The following is a 24,349-nucleotide window of genomic DNA, read 5'->3' as shown; positions in this document are numbered from 1 at the left end:
ATTAAGAACACAGGTAATGCTGTCCAGAAACCCAGCCAGATTCAAAGACTGATGCAAAGAGTTTTCTCCCATTTGTACATCTCAGGCATCCCATATGTCTTATCTGAAAACTGGCCCAGTCCTGATCAATCAGTTGTTGTTTCTATGACTGCTCACTGACACTTGGGGGGAGTAGGACACCTCTTTTTTTTATTTCAGGAAATTGCATCTGTTCATTCTCCCCCTCCCAACTTGGAAAGGTTCCTAATCCTTCATACAGTTAGAAGTCAGATTGCCTAATTTTGTATTGTTTCCTTTTAATTAACTGATCTCATTTGATTATTTTTAATGTATAAAAATTTGTCTTCCCCTGTATTCAGGAGTCAAGTCTAAGCTGAGGAGGTCTGGTCCCTGTTTGTCGGGCAATTGCCCGATACTGCTTAATAAGTCAATATGCTCAAGCTTTAGTTTCCTCAGTCATTTGATCTTTCATCTGCCAAAGACCCTGGACAAGTCACTTAACTTCTCATATGTGAAACGGAGACAATAATAGTACCTTCCTCAAAGGGGTTGCTGTGAGGATCAAAGACTGTATTTGGAAAGTGCTTGGCAAACCTTAAAATGCTATGTAAATGCTAGTTATTATTATGACTTATGAGGGACATGACAGATGTCTTCAAAAATTTGATGGACAATGAAACAAGGATCCTATCTTTGACAATCTCACGTAATTATCATAAGGAAAGCACTTTATAAAGTTTAGTTAAAGCAGTATATAAATGGGAACTATTTTTTTTAAAAAATCGTTCAAATGATAAGCATTCTACCCTATTGCGTAGGTTCTCAGTACTTATTAGTTGACAATGTAAATAATTTACATCACAGAATTATGCTCTATAAATGAAGAAGCTGATTTGAGATTTAAAAATCTTTGAAGACAAAACAACAGCATTAGTCCCTACTCCAATAAAAGTTACATTTTCCAAAATGTTACTAGTTGGGATTACATTTTCCATTCTTTCAAATCAGTGAAAGAAATTAGGTAACTAGCTCCATACTTACTAAAGCCACAAATATCTCTATAGAACATTCCACAGGCTGAATAAATTTTTTAATAGTGAAAAGTTTGTCTTTTAAAATTATACTTTAGTCTTACATTCTTTGAGAGAAAGGGAAAATTGACTTATGGTCTTAATTTAATTTGATGTCCTAGGCTAAAGAAATAAGTGCAACTGCCCTCATGTTTACTTGTATATTTAGTTTTGAAGAACAATCTGTTCTCATTTGGGGATAGGGGTGTTGCTAGGATTTTACTTGAATAATATTTTTATGAATTTATAAAGCCACCCTAAATTTTTGGATCTCTCCTTTACAGTGTTTAAGAAACTTCAATATTTCAAGGATCTGTGGTTTCATTGATGTAAGTACTCCCTCCACCAATGCTGATTCCTCTACAACTAAGTTTAAAGTTATGGCCAAAAAATTCATCACCTACACCCAATCTAGAGATGAACATCTCCGAATTTAGCTAGGTTGATTCTCAGATGATAGCTACACAGTCAATTGCCAAGCCTAAACACAAAGACTTTCCAGCTTGGTAAAACCTGAGAATGCTCTAAAAACACACCACTCAAGAGCCTAGATGTCATGTCCACGTCACAATTAAGCATCCAGGGGGCGGAGCCAAGATGGCGGGCGGAGTAGAAAGATGCACATACACATAGCTCCGAACCCACAACCCATAGAACAACTACAAAGACGTAACTCACGGCAAATTCTGCACTGAGAGGCCACAGAACATTGGAGCGAGGGAGATTTCTGTTCCGGAGAGACCTGCAAACCTCTCGCAAAAGGTCCTTTGCGCTGCGGACTGGGCGCCGGGACTGGGAGCTGAGTACAGCCCTGCTGCGGCCACGGCACCGAGAGGAACAGATCCGAGTGGGCTTCAGGGATGGGATCTCCAGCGGCCGCACAAGTCCCTCCACCCACAGGTGACAGGGGTCGGTGAGAGAGTCTCTTTGGCGGGTCGAGGGGGGAGTGGGGTGCCCCCATGGCTCTGGCCCCCTCGGGAGACAGAAGCTGAGGGGCAGCAGCAGACCGGGGCTCCCCATGCAGACAGGAGCCTGGATCCATTGTTTAAGGTCTGTGCATAAACTCCCTGAGGGAACTGAGCCTGAGAGGCGGCCCTGCCCCAACCTGAGCATCTGAACTTAATCTCACACTGAACAGCAGCCCTGCCCCCGCCCAAAGCCCTGAGGCTGGAAGCAGCATTTGAATCTCAGACCCCAAATGCTGGCTGGGAGTATCAGGAGGCGAGGTGGGTGTGAGGAAAATACTCAGAGGTCAAGTCACTGGCTGGGAAAATGCCCAGAAAAGGGAAAAGAAATAAGACTATAGAAGGTTACTTTCTTGGTGAACAGGCATTTCCTCCCTTCCTTTCTGATGAGGAAGAACAATGCTTACCATCAGGCAAAGACACAGAAATCAAGGCTTCTGTGTCCCAGCCCACCCAATGGGCTCAGGCCATGGAAGAGCTCAAAAAGAATTTTGAAAATCAAGTTAGAGAGGTGGAGGAAAAGCTGGGAAGAGAAATGAGAGACATGAAGTCAAAGCATGAACAGCAAATCAGCTCCCTGCTAAAGGAGACCCAAAAAAATGTTGAAGAAATTAACACCTTGAAAACTAGCCTAACTCAATTGGCAAAAGAGGTTCAAAAAGCCAATGAGGAGAAGAATGCTTTCAAAAGCAGAATTAGCCAAATAGAAAAGGAAATTCAAAAGCTCACTGAAGAAAATAGTTCTTTCAAAATTAGAATGGCACAGATGGAGGCTTAGGACTTTATGAGAAAGCAAGAAATCACAGAACAAAGCAAGAAGAATGGAAAAATGGAAGATAAAGTGAAATATCTCATTGGAAAAACACAATTAAGCATCCATATTACAACATTACTATATATTAAGAAAACAGCTATTGTCACCACCAATTTTATAATAACTATATCACAGCAAAGTCAATGTTGTGTAAATGAAATGACAAATGTGTTGGTTGTTTTGGATAGACCAATTACCATCTTCTTGACTGCATTCTGATTTTCAAGATAAATCCACAATTCTCTAAAATACTGTGAACACAAAGTTATTACTTTGATATCAATCCCAAAGAGAAAACATCTTATTGAAAAAGAAAAGTTGATCATTTTTATCAATTCCTCTTGCTGAGCTAAACTTAGATAATTATAGGAAAAATAATAGATATAAATCCTAGAAATAAAAATACTGAATGAGCTTCCATAAAGAAGGAATGGAGTCAGACAGTGAGAGAATGTAGAGGTATTCTGGTTGGCGACCTTACTAACATTCGAGAAAGTTTCATGTCAGAAGTCTGGGTAACTTACAGTAGAAGAATGCAGGTTCCTGAACAGAGAATAATACCACAAAAGCCATGCTTTATGAAAATGAATTCTATAGCTGCGTGTAGAAAAGATGAGATGAGGAGAAGAGTGGAGGAAGCTAACAGTCTGTCCCCAAAATAATCCAGGCACAAGATGATAAGAGCTTAGATTAAGGAAACACAGAAGGGTGAAGGCAAGAAATATTTTAAGGGGAAAAGTGACAGAACTCAGTGACATACTGGATAATGTGACTGTTGAGAAAAGTAGCCAGTTAGAAGCGATGATGAGCTCTAGTTCAGACGTCTTTGACGCTGAGAGGAGCTGTTCTGTGATAGTTAATAAAGACTATGAAAAAGGTCAGGTGTCACGGTTGGAGAAAGACATTAGAGATGTAATCGAAATGATTAGTGAAAATCAACTTTCTAATACTACAAAATATGTAAGGGGAAGATAGACTCAACGTAAAATTTCTGCTTTACCTATAACTTTTCTATTAAAGTGGGAAAAGCACTGACTTTGCGGTCAGAATACCTGAGTTCATATCCTGCCTCATTTACCTACTATTTTTATAACTTTGAAAATGTCACTTAACCTCTGTCTCATCTGCATAGTAGTGTTGACCAGAAGGTCTCCTCTAGTTCTAAGTCCATGATCCTATAATCATATCGACTGTAGTTGAGAGAAAGTGTAACACAACAGATAAGCTCTAGGTCTGGAATCATGAAGACCTGAGTTGAAATCCTACCTCAGACAATTAGCTGCTGGTTTAATTTAAGTCAGGTCACTTAACTAAGTGCCTCAGTTTCTACATCTTTAAAATGAGAATAATAGCACTTACTTCAATGAGATAATATATCCAAAATGTGTGGGGTTTTTTTGCATTTAAATTCAATTTTATTTCCAAAATCGAAATTCAGGCAGTTGGTACAATACTCTGATCTGGTAGGCCCTATTTTCTGCAATGAGAAGGGAGTATGTTTCATTATCCATTCAGCAGGACTTTTACTGTTTTTTCAAGCATTCTGATAAGTATCAATTAATTTTAATTTCACTTTGGTGAAAAGGCACTTGAAGGGGCAGTCAATAAGTGCCTTAAACAGTAGTACGTTTTGAATAAAAATGCATCTAGGTAATCAACCACTTATCAGCCATTTGGATCACATTTCAGGTATGACATTTCAAGGGTCCTTCAAACTAAGATCTTATGATTCTATGTGCCATACACATTTGGCATATAACAATAACTGGAATTTTAGCTTACTAAAGCTTCTTTGAAAGCTGCTACTTTTAAACTTACTTTAAGGCTACCACATGTTAAGGAAAAATACAAAGCCTCAGGGATACAGAATACAGGGCTTCAAGCTGAGAAAATATGTACTGCTGACCTAATTACTCTGAAAAACTGAAGACCATAACTGGTACTGTAACAAACACGATTATATGCTATATGTCTAAATTCATTCTAATAAAAGGTCTACAGACCAATTCCCATTAGGGCCTGTGACAGAGCCTTAAATTTGCCTACTGACCTTGGAATACTAATTCTTGTGAAGTAGATCAAATAAATATATGAGCAAATAAATAAAGGGGGCCGTTATCCAACAACAGAGACGCTTACAGGACAAAGCAAGCTTGTGGGTCAGTTTCTAACCTCTAAAAAGCCAATTCATCTGTTAATCTAAAAACCATGCCTATGGCTAGAAATTCTATTACAAGGATAAATCCTAATCTCTTTTCATCCTCCGGAATACCTGCTCACCATCAACAAAACTGCCCTTAGTGTCACAAGGTGCACAGAATATGCTTTTCCTTATAGGCTCAAAGCTGAACACCTAGTATCAGTGAAATAATTACTCAGGTTGCGGATTAGTTTAGAAATAGAATGGCATTTTTGTGCTTGTACTCACTTGACTCAACAGCAAATTACAGGTGTCTGACTGTACGTATCACTACCCGTTCTTGCTCTCCTTGCATCCTATAGGTGCAGATGTGAGAAACTGCCTTATATTCAAATGATTCCACATACACTGTGGGTGACCCACTGGGTTACACAAAATTCTCAAAAAGAATTCATTTCACATGCAATTTGAAATGATTTAGGTCAAGAAATGAGTGCCCATCACTATCTCATATTAAAGACCTTTTTGCTAATACAACATGATATTTGGGAGGGGTTAGTCTTCTGTTACTGTGTGCTTTAGTAGAATCAAAAATACCTCCCTTTAAAAACTTGACAAGCAGCAACAGGTTAACTGGTTGTGTTGCTTATTTACAAACAAATAATCAGGTAAGAACTGCTGAAATTATAGCTAATTTTTCAGTGTGGCTAGGCATTTTCCAGGTATGTTTCATACCAGGAAGTAGAGTTCAAAAATTTTTTTCTTAGTGAAAAAAATGTAAGGAGAGATTCAACATAGTCCTTCTTATTCAATGAAAATACCAGCTATATCCACATATGCTCATGTCATATACGCACAAATATTTATATTACAGCTCCTATAATCAGAATTAAAAAGTAAGTTGTCACTGAAAACAGACAAATAGCTGGAGTATAGGAACTGCCTCCACCAAAACAGCACATGATTAAACAGTAGCTCAGCAGCCAGAGTTACAGTCACACAGCAAGTATCAGAGGGATTTGAAGAGGTACGGATGACTATAGCATTCAGGGACTAAGGATTAAGCAACACTGTATAATGGAAAGAGCACTGCACTGGGAGCCAGGACACCTAGGTTCAAATTCAGACCCTGTTACTTTACAAGTTAGTAAATTTTTAGTTAGTAAATCAATAAGTATTTATTAAGTACTTACAAATGCCAGGCACTGTGCCAAGAGCCAGAGATACAAAGAAAGGCAAAAGACAGTTCCTGCCCTTGAGGAGCTCACAATCTAATGCAAAAGACAACACACTGACATATGTAAATATAGGATAAGTAGGAAATAAACAACAGAGGGAAAACACATGAATTAAAAGGTTGTGAAAAGCTTCCTGTAGAAGGTAGAATGTTAGCTGGGACCTGAAGGAAGTCAGAAGGAGGAGATGAGACCAGGTAAGGGGGTCAACCAGAGAAAATGCCCAGAGCTGAGAAATGGAGTATCTTGTTCTAGGAAGAGAAAGAAGGCCAGTGTAACTGGGTCAAAGTGGGATGGGGGTGGGAATAAGTGTAATTGGGGGTGCTATGTTGTGAAGGGCCTTATTTCTGCATTTGATCTTGGACATGACAGGGAGCCACTAAGTTAAGGGAAGTAGGGTGACACAGTTGGACTTTTGCTTTAGGAAAATCACTTTGGTGGCTGAATAGAGAATCGATTGGGAGTGGGGAGTGGAAGGGGAACCAACCTTGGGGCACACAGACCAACTAGTAGGATATTGCGACAATCCAAATGTGAAGAGATGAGGACTTATGCCAAGGTGGTGGCTCTATTAAAGGAGAGAAGGGAGTGTATTTGAGAGATGTTGCAAAGGTGAAATCTACAAGCCTTGGCCACAGAGGTACTGAAGAACCAAAGATGACACCTAGGTTGTCAGCCTGGAGCACTGGAAGGATAATGATGCCGTCAACAGTAAGAGGGAAATTTGGAAGGGGAAAGCATATAGGGAAAAGACACTAAGTTCAGTTTTGGATATATTAATAGTTATTGACTAACTGTGACAGATTTAGAACATTAAGCCAAATTCATTTAGATGAAATTCAACAAGGATTAATATGAAGTCTTAGACTTGGGTAAAACAAATTAGCTTCAGAAGTACAATGTGGGGATAGATGTAGCAACTAGGAAGCTGGTCCTGGGGAAAAGATCTCAGGTTTTTAGGTGACTACAAGGTCAACAGGAGTCAAAAGTGATATGGTAGCTAGAAAGCACATGTTACCTTGACTCTGTTCAGAAAGGCATAGCTTCCAGGAATAAAGCGGTGATTATTGCACCTCCTTTTAATTTGGTCAGAATATAACTGGAATATTAGGTTCAGTTCTGTGTGTAAAAATTTTGGAAGAACACTGGTAAACTGAAGAGTATGCAGTGAAAAATGCCTAGGTGGCAAAGGACTTCAATATCATAACACAGAAAGACAGGTGGAGGAAGTGGAGAACTTTAGTCTGGAGACAAGAAGATTTCAGGTGATTGTGGTGTTCTGAAGAAAACGCTGGATTTGGGGGCCATGGATAAGAATTCCAGCTCTGCTGTTTTCTGCCCATGAGACCTCACGGATGTCCATTAACCTTTCTGGGCTTCAATATCCTCGTCTAAGAAACTAGGAGCTTGGAGTAGATGACCTCTGAGTCACATCCAGCCCCTATCTATTATCCTATGATGTGAAAAGTAAATAAAAGCAATTAAGGGGCTCTCATATAAAAGAGATGATAAACTCATTCTTCTTACCCCAGAAAGAGCTGGCGGAAGGAGATGGAAGCTGAAAATTGAAGCTTAATGCAAGCAAACTTCCTAAAAGAGCTATGCAAAAGTGAAATGGACTGCCTAGAGCATGGTGGGTTACCTCTTATTAGACATCTTCAAATCAATAATGATAAATAACCATTTTTTGCATATGTTGTAGAAGGCATTCCTAATTCAGGCACAGATCTGACTAAATGATGTCTGAGGTCCCTTCCAACTAAGACATTCTGTGATTCAGTGTGATGAAAGGTCAGCAGGTTTGACCATCTACCACAAAATATTTCTGTCAGGACTGTGAAAGATTTCCATTTCCAGAACAAAAGTCACACAAAAAAGAACTTTCCTTTCATTACATTTAAACCTCCTAAAATCATTTTGTCAATGTACTTCTCACTCAAAAATTCTGTGCCCAGTAATACTAATGATTCTCATATCAACATACATACCACTAGAGGCCACCATACTTCATTAAACATGCTGGTAAGCTTTTGGTCATTAAAAAAGGTAAATACCTTTTTAGCAGGTAAAAGCAGGAGGTAACTATATTCCTTAATGGTTCAAGTCTCATAAAAGTCCTTAAAATATAGTGCTAATATCCTAGGTAAACAATGATTTGAATATATTACATTCACGTAGTAACAATGATGCCCTAGTTCAATGACTGGATTGAATGAGAGATTATTAAAGATTTTATAGGGACTCAACATATAATATCCCTGTGAGTACGCTACAAGACCTAATATCTTTATGGAACCTCAATTACCTCTGTAACCAGCAACAGAAAAACCTATCTTCCACAAACAACACATTTTCAGAAAAGTTTCCATATATCCAATAAAACAAGTTGTTGCTTTGAATTGCAGGCTACTAAGTTGAACCTAGGAACAATTGTAGTTAACGTACTGGACGTACTGGAAAAAATATTTTTATGAAATCGTAGCTATTTTGATCTTTAAAAATTAGGGGAAAAACATTTCTGGGAGAAAGTTTAATATTTAAACTGCAGTATTAAAAGGTCAATTACTCTCAAATTCAAACCCATAAGAACTCTCAAAATTCGACTTTAAGAAGAAAAAGACTGAATCAGAAAAGACAGAGATATAGTAACTAGAAAAACTTGAATCATAAATCAAGATGTAACTAGAATCCTCTCAATTTCCCATTGGTAGGGATAGCTGTGATGTGTTATGGTCTAAGTCAAAAAATGTAAGTTCATATCTTTGCTCTGTCATTTACTATATTATCTTAGACAAGTCATTCAAATGCTCTGTCTCTTTCTGCTCATGAGGAACATAAATGTATGTCTCTACATATGTGTCTCTACAGCTTACCGTGGAATGGTTATGATGATCGAATGAGATACTGCACTAAAGAGCTTGGTGAACCATAAAGCATTATGTAAGTTGTTATTACTACTGATGCCCCTGGTATTCTATGCCAATATTTCCTATACTGTAGAAAAAGAATCCAAGGTGGTGGCATCTCCACCTCTGAGCTATTCACAGACCATCAGACCATCACTCCCCTAAGCAAATGCCAGGAGTTCCCAATCAACTCTAGGGTCAAATACAAACTCCTCCGTTTAGCATTTTAAGCCCTTTACTGCCTAACTTCAACCTACCTTTTCAGGTTTAGACTGACTATACATTACTCCTCTTCATGATCCAATCAAATGGCCTTCTTACTATTCCTCCAACAGCCCATTTCATCACCCATCTCCAAGACTTTAAACAGGCTGGTTGCCTTGCCAATGCACTTCCTCCTGACCACCATCTTCTACCCAAAGCCTTTCGTAAGTCCCCCAACTGTTAGTGCTCTCCTCCCAAAACTACCTTGCATTTATCTGTCTGTACTTGTACATACATGCCATCTCTTTTGTCTTTGTATCCCCAATTCCTTATATCTAGTATATTTTTTAAAAATTGTAGCTGATTTATTGACTTAGCTTCTCACTGTCCCATGCAATTATTTCTGACTGACTCATCTACAGAAGAGCTGATCTGAATTAATGGAAGGAGTTCCCATTCTGGAAGTTCCCTTAACTGATGAATTTACTGGTCTGGATCCAAAAAAGAAAAATATAAGAAGAAATTCCGGAGAATTAAAATGGTAATTCTTTACTCTGTATTTTACTTCTGTCAGCCCTGACCAAAATGTCTTTAACTCCCCTGAACTGTGCCGTTTCATTCCCCTGAGATCAAAACCTCAGAATCACCTGACTACCAATGAATCTCCAAAGTCAACATCTCATAAATAAAATTTCATATGCTTTTGCCACACTGCAGGTACAATAATTTGTTCAAATAAATTTGTAACCAAATTAGCAGACTCTTCTGAAAACTGCCTAAAGAAGCAATGTAGCTGCACTACCAGCATGAGCAAATATAAGCATAAAGTATTACCATAGTTATCCGTGTATGTGTTATCATTCTCCTAGAAAATCAACTCAAAAAAGAGCAAGAGATGTCTGTTATTTACATTTGGAGCGTTCCCAGCACTTAGCCAGTTCTTTCTACCCAATGGGTGTTGAATAAATGTTTGCCAAGTCACATTCTCTAAAATTCTAAGGACAGTTCTATCAATTAATTGCCCTTATATTTCAGTGCATACAAATACTCTACTGTGATTTTTAGAATAATAAAGGCTAACGTTAATATAACACTTTAAGGTTTGTAAATAACTTTACATGGATTATCTCATTTGGTCCTTGCAACAAACCTAGTGAATTTTGTTATTATTAACCTTATTTTACAGATGAGGAAATTGAGTCTGAGAGATGTTAAGTTACTTACTGAGGGTAAACGACAATACAAAAGGTGTATAAATAAGAGCTTATTACGTGCCAGGCACTGTCCTAGGCCTTGGGGATACAAAAAAGGGCAAAAACAGTCCTATTCTCAAGGAGCTCGCACTGTAATGGAAACTATGGAAAACATGCAAACTACTATGTGAAAGCAAGATATAGACAGGGTAAATTGGAGGAAAGGCACTCCACTCGGAGGCAAGGCATGAGCACTGTAAGGGACTGGAACAGGTTTCTTGCAGTAGGTCAGATTTCAGCCCAGTCTTGAAGGAAGCCTGAGAAGCTAGAGAACACACAGACTAAGAGGGAAACCAGCCTAATGGGGAAATAGCAATGAATAAGGCAGAGTTCAGAGACAGAGGAGCTAGGAGGGATCTTTGGCAGGACTTAAACTTGGGTCCTCCTGACAGCAAATCCAGCACAACCCTAGCAAACACTCACAATTTTACATATAGCTATCAAATTTTAATAGGGTGTTGACCTTAGGAAAGATAAAATACAGACTTTTTCTTTACACTATTTTTAAGCTATTCTGCATGTATTTTTAATGAACCATTAAAAATATGTGAATATAAATTGTAAGAAGATTAAGAAGATATAAATATATGATATTATTCCATAGCTAGATTCACTCCACACTGACAGTAGCCAGGAATGCTTATTTTGGCTCATCTTCTGAGTATATAAAAATTGGAAGACCCACAAAGACCATGTTGTGAAGCAACAGAAGAGTGATTTTCACAGCTGTTTCTCTGACCTTAAACACACTTTAAGAAAATAACTTTAAATTATCAAAAGGACGTTTTAAAAAAATATTTAACAAGTATACAAGGGTAGTATATTCATATGACATAAACATCCCTTGTCTTCCAAAAGGGGTTATATCTTAACAGTGAGACTCTCAACACATTAGCAATAATGCATATATATCAGAGAAATGACAAAGAAACTAGGTGCAAATTTCACTTGTCTATCAAGTTTATGGAGTACTCACTCAGGGTCTGACACTGTCTAACTGCTAAAGGATATGTAAAATACAAAATACAAAATCTGGACTCAAGGAAGATGCTAAGATACCTACATGAAAAAGTCAAATTATAAGACAGAAAAGAAATGAGTTTTCAAATAAATGTTATCCTAGTTCAGCAAAGGAAGACATAAACCAAGATTTCAATAAGTGTAACAAGTAGTTTGAGACTGTTGCCATCCCTCCAATCTCTAACGGCAGCAAGGTGGCCAAGGGAGTCAAAAAGACCTGAATTCAAACACTCAGACACTTCCTGCCTAGGCAAATCGCTTAGCCTCTGTTTATCTCAGATTTCTTAAATGTAAAACAAGGCTAAAAATTGCAGCTGCCTCTTGGAATTGTTTTGAGGATCAAATGAGAGCATATTTGTAAAGCACTTCGCATAGTGCAGGGCACAAAGTAGGTGTTTAATAAATGCTTGTTTTCTTCCTTCCTCTTTCATTCCTGACATTCTCTACTTTAATGGCGATCTCAGCAGCAACCAAAGAGTCAATCAGCATTTCTATCTTGATGACTCCAAAATCAAAATATAACCAGCTTAAGCTCTCTGCTGCACTTCTATTCAAAATCACCAGTTGCCCACCAGACATCTGTCTACGTGCTTCATCAACATCTCAGACTCAACATATCCAACCAGGACTCATCTTTCCCTCTCCTTCTACCCCGAACCCCATCACTCCCTGCCCTTCCTAACAGTATGTTGAAGACACCACTGTCTTCTCAGTCACCCAGATGCATAATGTATGGGCCAGGCTTGCCCTTTTCATCAACTTCCATATCCACTGAGTCATCAAATCTCAAGGATTCTACCTCCACACATCTCTCCTACATGTCCTCTTCTTTACAGTCACACTGACAACAGTGACCTCTCATCTGTGAATTTTTTAAATAGTTCATCAGTCTCCCTGCTTTCAAGTCTCTTCCCAGTCCAACCCATCATCCACATAGTTGCCAAAATGTTTAACCTAAGGTAGAGGCATGATTATGTCACTCCTTGCCTCTAAGAGAAAATATAAACTGGCATTTAAGGTCCTATACAATCTACTTTTCCAGCCTTATCTCAAAGGCAGATCACCTACTGGATGTCTCAAGCTAGATGTCACATAGACATGTCCTAATGAGATATCACTAGCTTTCTCCCAAAATCTTCCTCTCTTCCTAACCTTCCTGCTACTGCCAAGACACTATCCTCCTGGTTATCCAGTATTGTCAGAGACTCATTCTCATTTACTCCACCCAGTTTATTGCTGAGTCCTGTCACCTTCACAACATCTCTCCTCCACGTCGTCATCCTCCAAAGCCTCCACTCTGATGTAGGCCCTCATCACCTCACACCCAGACTACTGCAATAGCCTCCTGGTTGGTCTCCCCACCTCTCCACTGCAGTCCATTCTCCACTCTGCTCCCAGAATGCAGGTCTGACCATGATATCGCCCTACTAAATAAACTACAGTCACTCTCTATGATCAAATATAAAATCTGCTTTAGCATTTAAAGCCCTTCACAACCTGGACCTTTCCTATCTAACCAATTTTCTTTTCCTCTGCTGATCCTGTGCTGTTCTTTGCACAGAATCTTCCAACTCTGTCCCTTTTCACTGGTTCTTCTCTGTTCCCCATCCCTGAATGCTCTCCCTCCTTACTTTCATCTACTGGATTTTCCCTCAAGCCTCAATTCAAATCCTACCTTCTGCAGGAGGCATTTCTCAGTCCTCTTCTTACTAGTACCTTCCCTTTGAGATTAACTTCTATTTACTCTGTACATATTTTCTACGTCCGTAATTGTTTGAATGCTGTCTCCCTCATTACAATGTAAGCTCCTTGAGGGCAGGGATTGCTTTTGCCCTTTTTTGCACCCCCAGTGCTTAGCACAATGCCTGGCACAAAGTAAGTGTTTAATGCTATGATGACTACAACACCCTTAATTGTTTCCCTTCACAAAGTCTACATTCCATCCAAATTGAACCTAGCTGGGACCCAAGTTTCACACTGAATGTCCTGCACTGCATTAGCATGAACCATACCTGGAATACATTTTCTGCCTAAGAGCCACTATGTACAATCCTTATCTTCCTTCAAGTCTCAGTTCAGATACCACCATGAAAGTCCATGAAGACTAACCCAATTTCCCCAGATGCTAATGTTTACTCCCCCACATTCAAATGCCTTGTCTTAGGTCCCATCTATTTACCATCTATCACACTCCTCAGCAGAATATGCAAGAACTATTGAATTTTTGTTCTTATATCTTTTTGTCCATATAAGTGCCTTGAAAACAGCAGGCACTTAATAAATGTCTGCTGAATTGAATTGTATATTGTATTAATTTTAATTAGGATAAATGTAAAGTTTTACATCTGAATTCCAAAAATTTGCTTTGTAAGTACAAGATGGAGATGATGTGGTTAAAGAGCAGTTCATTTGGAAAAGATGGGGGGAGTGGACCATGAGTTCACTATGGGTCAAGAATGTGATATGGCAGCCAAAAAACAGTTAGTGAACTCTTACACTGAATTAAGAGAGACCTAGTGTCTAGGACTAGGAGGGTGAGAGTCCGACTGTCCTGTGCCTTGGTCAAAGTAATTTCTGGGTGCCACATTTAAGGAAGGATACTGATAAGCTATAAAGTGACCAGAACCCTGTTATAAAGGATACTGAAGGCCTCATGATTATGTCACATTAGGAATGCTTTAAAGAACTAGAGCCAGAAAAAGAGAAGACTTAGCGGAGATACAATAGCTGTCTCCAAAGTTTTTGAAGAGCCATCAAGAGAATAGTATTTGGTTTGTTCTACTTGGTCCATGAAGGCAGAACCAGGAGCAATGAATGAAAATTGCAAAGAAGAAGTTTAAAGTTTAGCATAAGTACAAGAACCCTAACAAGAACTATCTAAAGGCAAACTTGTTGCTTCATAAGGTCTGGAAGTTCAGATTACTGGAGGTCTTCAAGCAGAGATAGAAAGACTACTTCTTTGGGATTTTGGAGAAAGGATCCATAGTGAGGTATATTTTGGACTTGTCTCCAAAGTGTCTGTTAACTTTGGGAGGACAAATCATGGTTAAGTAATGCGATGGTAGTCAGAAAGGGAGAAAACAGAAGTTTGAGATCACTGAAACTCGGTATTGGAAGAGACCTCAGAGATCACCTAAATCCAATACATAGAGGAAGGAATATAGTTCAACAGAAAGGGCACTTAATATATTTGGTGTTAGAAGACTTGAGTCTGCATCTCAAATCTGCCATTGACAATCTGTGAAGCCTTGGCTAAATGCGCTCGATTCTAACCCTAGATCCTGGTCCTGTCTCCTTGGGTATCTTGTATACACCTCTGTGTGCATGTTGTGTATACTAGAATGGAGACATCATCATAATGAGCTCTGCAAGAGCAGGGACTATTTTTCCTTTGTCTTTGGATCACCAGCATCTAGCACAGCGCCTGGCAGGTAAAAGTAAGTACTTAAGAATATGTCTCTATTGACTGACTTCAAGATTCCTTGGGGTTCTAAATCCATAAAAGTATGACCACATTTACATTCCCTCAACAACACTTCAATAAGCAGTTATCCTCCCTCTATCTGAAAACCTCCAATGAGCGGACATTTATCACCTCCTAAACCAGTCTTCTCCACTTTCCAGACAGCTATGTTAGGAAATTTCTCCTTATAACAAATCTGAATCTGTGTCCCCACAACTTCCACCCATGGCCCCTACTTCTGACCTTGGGGGTCAAATGTAGAACCGATTTCCCCCGTGAAGCCTTTCATGATTCCCTTAATGGAAAACATTTTGCTTTGATTCCTGGAGCACCTTATCTGGTTTTCTCCTACAGCCCTACCACACTACTTTCTATCCTATTTATCAGCACACATAAAATATATTCTTATACCCCCACCAACATCAAAATACGTTTCCTTAATAACAAGGATGGACCATATCTTTTTAAAATTTTTGCATTACCTACCTTCTGCCAGATGATGGGACTCATTTGACATCTGAGAATTCTTATTGGACCTAAAGAATGTAATGTTTATGGGAAAGCCTTCCTCAAGAATAAAGAACTTACTCAGCATCAAAGGAATCACACTAGAAAGAAATTTTATGAATGCCAAGTCTTCGAAGTAATGCCTGTGTGAACATTCACTTTGTTGAAAGATTTAGAAGCAAAAAGAAGGACACAACAGAAAAAGAAAACTCCAAGTTTCCCACATTGGCTTTGTCTTATTTTTTTTAAAAGACTATAAAACTATTTACTGACCACTGTTCACTAGTATTTGCAATAAACTAAATAACATACAGTTGTATGACAAAAAATAAAATAAAACAAAATTTTTGTATTCCCAGTATAGAGCACTTACACATAGCAGGTATTTTGTAAATGTCTACTGACTTGAAGTAGAAGAAAGCTAATCTCTTTTCTACCTTAAACTGCATTCAAATATGATGAGGCCCATATTATGGCTGAGTAGAGGAGAGTCCAATGAGTTTCATGGATAAAAATTAGGATGTACAAAGGATATAACCTTTAAGGCTGATGTCCAGAAGAACAAATCTGTCCTAGATTACCTACTCCTTGGATCACAGATCTGATCCAGAATAATGATACCTACACTCATAGATCCCTATGGTTTTCACTGGGACTATATAAAGCCTAGCACAGTATCATATGTATATAGGTTCTTTATCAATTCTTTATTGATCACAATGATGAAACATCATAATTTGGGGAATGTTATCATTAGATCACTGTTATAAATAATAGTAAATCTTTTTTCTTGAAGATCATATTTGGTTCAAAGAACTGTCAAAAATTTGAGTTCAAGTTCTGCCACTGAGACATACTACATGATTATCAAGGCAAGTCAAGACAACAGCAAGACAATTAACCTCAAAGTTCCCCTAAACAACTGTCTAGAAAGCAGGGACCAGTCTGCACTGTTGGAAGAATAATGTCAGAGCTCCCTCTACAAATAAAATCACAGTTCTAGAAAAAAAGTCACTTGCTCAAAGAGTCTTATATTAATGTGACTGAAAACTATTCCCTATATCACAACATTACACAAGAAAAACATCTATAGTAGAATAAGATTTAAGTCAACAGCTCTACAACTTTTTCCATCCAAAAATTATTTTGAGGGATTAAAACTACCTATCACTCACAGAACTAACTCAAAATAACAAATAATGAGAAGAAAAGCATTATTATTATTATTATTACAAGATGTCAATAAAAGGCATCAAAAATAAATGATCAATTCAGTTTAAAAGCAAAATTATACATACATACACACATACACATACATACATATATACACCATCACCTAGGAGATTTGGCACAGATGAACTGAGAGACCAGTACAATTGAGGAGCCTCTGTTTTAAGTATAATTACATATAATTCAGCTTTCAGTATGGAAAACATTCTGAGCAATACTTAAGAAAATTTATCTGCAAGTTATCTGTAATTTTCTATCATGAAATAAATATAATCAATTGTAGCCAAGATGCAAAGCAATCTGAGAACTTATACAAGAGAAGCTGACGGAATGAAATAAGTCCATGATGAAAAAAGAACCAAACTGTACCACACGTGTAGATGTAGACATTTGAAAATGACTTTCACCTTAGTATTCTATTACAACATGTCTTTCCTACCTGTAGCCTACCATAAAATCCCAGGATAATACAACAAAAAAACCATCTAATTCAGCCCCTTCATTTTACAATAAATGACTAGACTGAGGTCCAGAGGGGGGAGGTAACTTCCAAGGTCAAATACATAGTAAATGTCAGAGAAGAAATCTGAATCCAAATCCTCAGACTCTGAGGTTAGTGCTGTCCATTGTAGCAGAGGCTACTTGACTCTTCAAAGATTTTTCCCCTAAGGCTATCTAGTATTGAGAGGCAGCAGAGTGCAATGGCTCCCCCTTACCCCACCCCCGAAGTGGGAGAGAGAACACAAAAACTAAACCAGAAGACTTGAGTCCCAGATCTGATCCTCCATATTTATTATTGTAGGCAAGTTACTTAACTTTCATAAGCCTCGGACAACAAGTGGAAGTAAAAGGAGGGTACAACTTAACATTATCCTCTCTAAAAAAGATTGCTATGAAAAAAGGCACTTTGTAAACTGTCATACACTAAAGAAGTGTGATTTATTGTTATTGCCTTTCACAAAAATAAAATTCAAACACTTCATTCTTTTACAAGTATCCATCATATACTACACTGGATGTTGGAACACTACTTTCTAAGACAAGGTATCAAAAAAGATGAACTGTGACAATTAAGAAATATACCAACATTAGATACCTAATGTTACTTCACTTGTAAAAATAATTATCAAAATCTGATAATATCTAGTCAATTTATGTAAGAACCAAGAACAGAACTCTGAGGTACCACATCACACATGTCAGATTGGCTAATATGACAGAAAAGAAAAATGATAAATGATGGGGAACATGGGAAAATTGGAATACTAACATTGCTGGTGGAATTGTGAACTGATCCAACCATTCTGGAGAGTAATTTGGAACTATGCCCAGAAGGCTATAAAACTGTGCATACCCTTTGATCTAGTAATACCACCACTAGGTCTGTATCCCAAATAGATCATAAAAAAGAGGAAAGGATCTACATGTACAAAAATATTTACAGAAGCTCTTTTTGTGATGTCCAAGAACTGGAAATCAAGGGAATGTCCATCAACTGTGGAATGGCTGAACAAGTTGTAGTACATGAATGTAATGGAATACTATTGTTCCATAAGAAACAAAGAGCAGACAGACTGCAGAAAAACCTGGCACGACCCACACGAACTGATGCTGAGTGAGGTGAGCGGAACCAGGAGAACACTGTACAGAATAACTGCAACACTGTTCACTGACTCTTCTCAGCAATACAATGATCCAAGACAATTCTAAAAGACTCATGATAGAAAATGCTCATGATAAGAAAATCTTAAGCACCACCTCCAGAAAGAGAACTATGGATCTGAATGCAGATCAAAATACACTATTTTTCTGTTTTTTCATTTTTTCTTTCTCATGGTTTTCCCCTTTTGTCTGATTCTTCTTTCACAACATGACTAATGTGAAAATATTATTAATATAATTGTACATATATAGCCTATATCAGATTACTTGCTGTATTGAGAAGGGAAGGAGAAAAATTTGGAACTCAAAATCTTGTAAAGGTGAATGTTGAAAACTATCTACATGTAACAGGGAAAAAAAATACTATTAAGTGGAGAAAAAAAAAGAACCAACAACAGAGTGGGGTCTCAAAAGTAATTCAAAGAATTTCCTGCCCCAAATCTCATGCCTGACAGAACAGAACACCAAATGTGTTCATCTGGGAATTTAAAATGCTAAGTCATGCAATTCATAAGCTTTTTTAAAAAAATTTTAAAAGGCTAATCAAAATCTGATTTTCAGTATCACTTAGTAACCCACATCTTATTGCAACGTAATACACTAAAATATAAAGGGAATTTCCTGCTCTCTATCTCACTTTTCACAGCGGTTATAAATCATTGTAATGATTTAATAGAATCTAAGAATTTATTCACAGTTCAATATCTACTTAAATGAAAAAGTAGAGGCCTGCTGAAAATGGCCACACAAAATAAGGGAAATCTATCCTCACTAAAGGGATTTTTTTCTATTTAAAGAAATAATCAAGTAGAGTTACAGGAACAAAAAAGAATTTGAAGATACCTTGGCAGTCACCTACTCTAATCTTGTAACCAGTACAGTAATTCTTTCACCAGAAGGAACCGTAGATGTCATTTAGTCCAACTACATTTTACAAATGAGAAAACTCAAGCCTAGAGGGGTAAAGTGATTTGTTCAAAGTTATGTAACTGACAATTGGAATTTGTGACACCCCAGGAAAAAAATTCTTTCCAACTTCTGCCTAAACACTGCAAAACATAGGAACTTTACTACTTTTAGAACACCCCACTGTATTGTGGGATAACTAATTGTTAAAAATTTCTTCCTTATACTGATCTGAAATAAGAGGCAGCATGGCCAAGAGGCTATGACAATGAACCTGGAATAAGGAAGACTTGGGTTCCCAGAAATGTGACTTTGGGCAAGTCACTTACTCTTTCTAGGGATCAGTTCCCCCCACTGTAAAATGGTGGGACTGGACTTCATGGCCTCTAAAGTTCCAGCTCTAAATCTGCAATCCTAGGAAATGTCTCTCTCATTGCCACCCATTAACTAACCAATATAGTTCAATTCAATTCACAAACAGTATGAATCTTACTCCTACTCACTGAAGTAGGTAATAAGAAGCCTAAAGTCCTCTCCTCATAGAATCACCGATTTAGATCTGGATATTGGGGATCATCTCATCCAAACCCTTCATTTTACAGATGAGGAAACCAATCAAAAAGAATTTGTTAAACCGTTCCTCATTCCAGACACATTCCATGGAAATACAAAGAATGGAAAAAATAGTCCCTGCCTTATAAGAAATCACATAGTAATGGAATATATGAAAATGAAAATGAAAATAATTATGTACATGCAAGACATACAGAATGCATGAGAAGTTATTCACCAATAGCTGAGGACCTGACTGGAAAATTACAAGATGAAGGTGATGAAGGAAAGCATTTCAGGCAAGAGATCCAGCCAGTGCAAAGGCCCAGAGAAGGGAGATTCCAAGGAACAGTAAGCAGGACAGTGCAGTTTGAGTGTATAGAGAGGGGTAACATGTAAGAGGATAGGAAAAGAAGGAAGGGCCTAGGTTATAAAGAGCTTTATGTGCCAAATAGAAGACTTTATATTAAATGCAGGAGGTTATGAGGAGTCACTGGAGGGTATTGAGTAGGGTGACTTTGGCAGCTGGGTGGAAGATGGATTGGAGCAGTGAGAGACTTGAGGCAGGAAGACCAAGTTGAAGGTTATAGTTATAGTAGAGGCGGGAGGGGATGAGGGCATGAACTAGAGTGATAGCTATCTAAGTGGAGAGGAAATAGGAGGTGCTTTCATGGTACAAGTAACAAGAACTGACAACAGATCAGACATGTTGCATGAAAGGAAGGAATTAAGGATGACCCTAAGATTACAAACCAAGGTAATTCTCATCTGCAAATTTGGCAAGTGTGCTTTTGTACTTTCGTCCAAGTCACTGATAAAAATACTGAGCTACATAGGGCCAAGAATAGAACCCTGAGCCAGAGGCCTTTCCCAAGATGATACTGATTCATTAATGATCAACTCTGAGTCTGATCATTCAGCTGCTTCCAAATTCCATTCAGCTATACCACCACAACCTAGCCTTTATCCTATCTCTGCCTACCTCCTACTGCCTGGAGCAACAATTCTCAGGACCTCTAGAGATCCTGTCCTCCCCATCCAGTACACTTCCAGATTTGTCTGGGTCACAGCTGTCTAAACTTCTAGCTGAAAGGCAAGTCAAACTTCACCTCAACCCTCCTAGCCGACCCCAATTTAAGCTTCATTCCATCAGGGACATTAGAGCCTAGGCAGCAAAGAATGCCTCTATCTTTGACATTCCAAATGTTGCTCAAGGAATAACGATCAAATCAACTTCACCATTGCTACTGGAAAAAAGTATGGCAATCTCTGTAATTCTAAGTTCGTGATTGCCTAGAACAAGGCTGTCACCATTCCTGGTTACCACTGCCTAGTTCCTTATGCCCCTTCATATCAACTCAATCCAACTCTATCCACCTTTTCCATTTTGTGGAACCCTCATTCTGGTTGTTTTTTTTTTTTTTTAACACAATGGCCTTTGTATTAGACCTCTTCCTCTCGTGTTCCTTTAATATCCTTGTAGTCTCAGAAACCTTTAATAACCTTGTAGTACTCTGAAGATACTGACTCCTGACCACCCTCTCCAGTACTAGAGCCTTAATTTAGGTGTCTGTAAAATGGAGATAATAACACTTTACACTCCCTACATCATAGAGTTTTAGGGAGAATGAGTTTTTCAAGTACTAAAGTCCTGTAAAAATATTATCTATTATGATTTTGTGTCACATTCTACAAAACTATAAGTTCCATGAGGACAAGACTGTCTTATCCAGACTTCAAAATTCCTTTAGCTCCTAGCTCAGTGCTTTATATCTACACAGGAGACAATGAATCTTTGACAAACTGGATTATAAAACTTCAAATATATAACATGAATGTGTGATATTTTAAAGTAATAAGACTGGTAGTGATAAAAAAAAAAAAACCAGCAGGTTCTCTTGTTCTGCTCTGACTAAAGTGTATCTATTCCATGGAGTTCTAGCATCATGGAACACTGAGTAGCCAGGGTGTTCAGTTATACTCTAGTTAAAATAGTCCAGGAGAGGCCTGCAACTTACCCTCTAACTCATTAAGTCCTTATCACCTCCTTTCTCCCTTCCCCCCATCACACTGAGAAGAACTGCTGGGTTCAGAAAAGGTCTCAGAGCTCAAGACATCTACACACTAACTAATGGTAAAACAACAATATTTTGCTGATGCTTCAAGACCTGGCCCCAGAAAACATTTGTTGCCATAGTCCAGAAATAGATTACAAGCCATAGAATGACTCTGCAATACTATTCTTCTACTGTTCTTTGAATGCTGACCCTAAAATTAACTCAAATTTATTTGTATGGCTGTCTGTGGTTTCCTTGTATGACTAAAATATACAAAAAATAAAAATAACTTCAAATTGGAAGAGCAGTCATTATGTAAGGCTAAGCTTATTTTCATACTTTTATTTTTAAAATCCAACCAAATTAAAGTTCACCACTTCTTGGTAAGGGACAACTAAAGCAAAAGAATAAGGTAATTACTATGGGGGAAAATGGCAAATTAAAAAGTTAAATTTAGAACTTGAAAGCCTAAAAATCATTTCTCTTCAGAATCACAGAATTTCAGAGTCGGAAAGGATCTTATGGTCATCTAGTCAATCCAGAGCCTTTCAAGTATTTGACAGATATTCTCCATCATTTTCCAGATACTACATCACCTCTCCCTTCCCACCCTGTCTTTTGTTTTATAGGCTAACTATTCCTAGTTCCTTCAACCATTCCTCATATGATATAAATTTGACTTCTGATTGCCCTCCAATGGGTCCTCCTCTCCAGATTTTCAAGTTCCTTCCTAAAACATGATGTTGAGAAAAGAACACAATATTCCAGATGTCTGAAAAAGATCTATCACCTTCATATTTCAAGGTAGATTTTTGGTCAGTATCTGTGATTTCACTGGTATAGAGAATTCCTACTAAGGAAAAATCCTTCTACCAATACAGAGAAGCAACAATCAGCAGTAATCAAGTCAACACTACTAACAACTACAACCCAACTTTCCCCAAAAAGCTGATGATCAATCGATAACCCTACTGGCTATGTCCCCATGTCCAGCTTTGTGACTTCCTGTACCAAAACACCTTCCTTACACCACTGCTCCCTGTATGTTTTCATTGTTTCCCCTTATTAGCTCCTTGGGGACAGACACAGCGTCTATCCCTGGCAGGTAGGTGATAGGACAAAAATGCTGTCTCACCATGCTATTTCATATTGGACCTTACAGTTTAACTACAGATAACTGATATAATTTACATCTAATACTGAATTTTTTAACACTGGGTATGTACTATATGGAGAGGAGGCAGTGTCATTTAAAAATAATTTCAACCTACTGAAATTATTTGAATGCAAGGGCTGACTGTAGGGAAAACTGTTAAAGTGTTACCTAGACTTCCCCTTTAGGCAGAAGTTCACACAAGTTCTTCTTCCCCATTACAACAGCTATTAACAGAGCCTTCATTCCTACTAAGGTATAAGCGATTAATAATAACATTAAGTGCTGTTTTTCCATGTGAAATATCTATTTTAGTAACAAAAAAAAATCCTGATTCTAAAGGACAGAATTTCACTAGCTAGTGAATGAGAGAATTTCTTTTGGGGCACGGAAATTTAAAATTCTACACTGGATCTTCTTTGAATGAGCAAATAGGTTAAAGGTTATGAAAGAGAAGGCTTCAATTCAATTCAACAGATATAGCATCTATTATTTGGCAACCAGCACTAGGGTCCTAGAAATACACACTGTCCAGAGTGAAGTAGGCCACAGCCCTGCCATCCCATTCTTCAAATAACACACTATTTCCGGAGACCAAGGACAGCACTAGATATCTAAAACATGACAGGTCTATGGATCATATATTCAGAGCTGTAAAGGACCTTAGACACTGAAGTCTAAATCTTTGCCTGCCAGACACTTTAAACAAGAATACTGATGAGCTTCTCAAACTCAACATATCCAAGATCAAACTCATTATCTTTTCTCCCAAACCCACTCCTCTTATGAATTTACTTATTACTGCTGAAGGCACCATCACCTTTCTAGTCATTTGGGTTAACAACATGTTTAAATATCATTTTCCACTTTTCACTCTCCCTCAACTGGAGAAGGAAATGGCAAAGCACTCCAGTCTCTTGGCCAAGAAAGCCCCATGGACATTGGTACATGGGTCACCAAGAGTCAGACCCAACTGAATGACTGGACAACAACATCCTCCATCCTCATCCTCCATATCCAATCTACTGCCAAATCTTGTCAGTTCTACCTCCACATCTCTCATATACGTCCCTTTCTTTTCATTCACATGGGCCCCAGCTCAGTTCAGACCTCCATTACCTCTTGCCTGATCTATATAAAAGCCCCCAATTGCTTCCCTTGCCTCAAGTCTCTCACCTCTCCAATATATCCTCCACTCAGTTGACAGTAATA

General features: G+C 38.1%; 1 protein-coding gene and 1 long non-coding RNA gene across 11 annotated transcripts in view; one reads left to right on the top strand and one right to left on the bottom strand.

The window, feature by feature from the left end:
* Nucleotides 1-24,349, bottom strand: part of SBF2 (SET binding factor 2) — a 500,875-nt gene that overhangs the window by 410,897 nt on the left and 65,629 nt on the right. The gene's annotated exons all lie outside the window — the stretch shown is intronic.
* LOC140510683 (uncharacterized) lies at nt 1,718-10,223 on the top strand. 2 transcript variants are annotated; one of them, XR_011969337.1, is made up of 4 exons: nt 1,718-1,970; nt 9,093-9,164; nt 9,466-9,558; nt 9,757-10,223. It is a non-coding gene; the product is annotated as an uncharacterized lncRNA (long non-coding RNA). The 2 variants fall into 2 exon arrangements; XR_011969336.1 differs by having other exon boundaries at nt 9,466-10,223.

The sequence above is a fragment of the Notamacropus eugenii genome, chromosome 6, assembly GCF_028372415.1.
Source record: "Notamacropus eugenii isolate mMacEug1 chromosome 6, mMacEug1.pri_v2, whole genome shotgun sequence".
NCBI classification, from domain to species: Eukaryota; Metazoa; Chordata; class Mammalia; order Diprotodontia; family Macropodidae; genus Notamacropus; species Notamacropus eugenii.
This window is presented reverse-complemented; position numbering and strand designations above follow the sequence as displayed.